We start from the raw sequence: 2,500 nt of genomic DNA on the forward strand, positions 1-2,500 counted from the left end.
GGGAATTTACATACATATTTGTACATAAACGATTAGATACCAGTGCATATGTGAGAACCCCTTTTTGACACACGTTTGTTCTTAGCATTCCGAGATCTTCACAGTTATACCTCCGGTAGCTCTTTTAATTAGTAGCGACACTTTAGCGGAACCGTATTTTAGCTCATAACTGCACAGAATTGGCCGGTAGAAGGTAGTTGGCTGCAAGACTAGTGGGAGAGCATGCAAAAGAGAAACATTCTTCCAGAAGCAACGATGCCTACGATGGCGATGGGAAGACGGAAATGCCGAACAAATAAATATGTAGATTTAATCCTTTGTCGTCGTGCACACAGAAAAATCGTGTGTTCAGCGATCTCTTCGCTACTGTGAGCAACTAAACACACAAATAGGCTCCACACTGTCCAGGTTTGGTTGGTTACTCGCTGCGGTAATACGTCCGTCTTAAATGTTCTCTTTGCTGGAGATAGAATGATGCGTTGCAACACATATAATGGAGTACGGATGGACCGAAGAGAACAAGGGAGAACTAAACGTGAAGGTGAAGATCGCCAAACCAAACAAGGATGCCAGTTGCAGCTACGCCGAGAGCATTGACGATCAGGGGGTAAGGATAGGATCGGGAGTAAAAAAAAAGGAAGGCAATAAAACAACTTCATCGAAAACCAAAACATTGGGGCACAATCATTGTCATGCCAAGTAAATTTGCCACGACTAGCGAGAACTAAAATTTACCCATCACTCGTCGAGAGAGAGACAGGTAGAGAAAGAGAGAGGATCTGGAATGTGGAAAGTTGCGCAAAATGCACGTGAAAAATATTTTATTGAATTAAATATGTTTTCTAGTGCATCTATTTTTTTATGATAGGAAAAACAATTCTCCCTTATTTTCCCATACTTACAAGAGATTTATATATAAAATATATTATTATGCCTTGTCTTTTTTATATACACATATTTATTATACACAATATTAGTACATAAATAAAAATATATATACATAATTATATGAATTATATATCTATACACATACATATTACTATGTAAATGCATGTCCACGCACCCATGCATGGCAAAGAAACAAACTGCTGGCGAAGAGCAACGGCACAGCAAGTTTACACTAACTGAAAAGTCAAATCTACAAAACCCAAAACAGAAGGAGGTATGAAAGAGATCGTAAAGGATGTTGCATATTTTGTTGATGTGGTGCTAGTCGATGATGTAAGCCAGAGTAATGGAAAGTAACTGACCTACCAGGTATGAGCATGTAGGGTAGGAAACAACAGTGAGCATCACAAACATGTCGTCGAGCACGCTTTCTCGACCAATGGAGACGCTTGGTGATGAAACTATGCGACGAGATGCCAACTGCGATTGAGCCTTCAAAAAGCAGAATCTCGCCAGCTGATGATCGTAGCTTTGTTGGCCGGCCCTTTAGTAGTGTTACTTGAAGTTTCAGTTCTTGAATCGCATGACAAGCAAATCAGGTGATTCCCGGTGCCCGTTATGCTGTCCCAATGATGCGTTTTCTCTCTATGCAACAAATGGCGTGCAAATGGGAGTCAAATCGTCAAACTTAAGTGTCTGTTTCATAAAGGACTCAGAAACATAGTTACACGTTTGCTTTGTAACACGCGTTAGCCGTGCGTAGTAGTTCCGCAAAACAGCTTGCAAGAGTAGCTAGACCAAGTTAGCTACTAACAAGACCAGAGCATAGACTTCAACATCAAACGATGGGTATTATCATAAGTAAAATCTACTCCCTTAGTGAAAGTTGAAGCATGAAAGGAGAAGAAATACCACAATCCAAAGCAATAATTTATATACATCCACGCAGCATATGTATGTGCGCATATGCAATTTGTGTGAAGAGGAACAGTACATATACAACCAGCGAGCATTCTAATTATACAGAAACAAAAAAAAAAGTTCTGACAAAAGGCTAATATTTACTTTTCGTCCTTAATCGCGATACTTCAGCCTGCTACTAGAAGCTGTAAAGGGAAAAGAAGAGTGAAAAAAGAGAGCCCAGTGGCATCAAATCGGGAAGAGGGCGTGCGTGGCGGATCTATTCTACCCCTCCCCTATGACATCATGTTTTTTTATTAAAGTTTTCAAAATGCAAGTTACAGAACTTACTACTTCCCTCCCTGGTTGGGTGTTCGAATGTAGCTCGAGAGATGCGCCCTTGCGCCTGGTCTAAAACGAATTTCCTTTAGCGATATCTAAATACGACATTTTCCTTAACTATTGATGCAAACTTATTGCCATCACTATAAGCGTGGAAACGTTGAAAATAAATATATAAATCTATATATATATATAATATATATATATTTATACATACAGACTCACGTATATTTATAGAGTAACTGAAACAGCTGCGTCCTAGCGGGTAGTGAGCCAGCAATGAGCGATGAGAAATCGTCGCTAGCTAGCTAGCATGCGTGACACCTGCATTAGCTGCATTTGCCCATTCTTACGCTGCACTTAAGATATA

The 2,500-nt window shown here is 39.8% G+C and overlaps 1 protein-coding gene across 3 annotated transcripts in view; it reads left to right on the forward strand.

The window, feature by feature from the left end:
- LOC125952495 (brain tumor protein) overlaps positions 1-2,500 on the forward strand; it is a 25,221-nt gene that overhangs the window by 17,664 nt on the left and 5,057 nt on the right. For all 3 annotated transcript variants that reach the window (XM_049681976.1, XM_049681975.1, XM_049681977.1), the window contains exon 6: positions 1-2,500. This exon is cut by the window's left edge and continues 9,076 nt beyond it; it is cut by the window's right edge and continues 5,057 nt beyond it. The gene's annotated coding sequence lies outside the window, so the exon portion shown is untranslated.

Source organism: Anopheles darlingi, chromosome 2 (assembly GCF_943734745.1).
Source record: "Anopheles darlingi chromosome 2, idAnoDarlMG_H_01, whole genome shotgun sequence".
Classification (NCBI taxonomy): domain Eukaryota; kingdom Metazoa; phylum Arthropoda; class Insecta; order Diptera; family Culicidae; genus Anopheles; species Anopheles darlingi.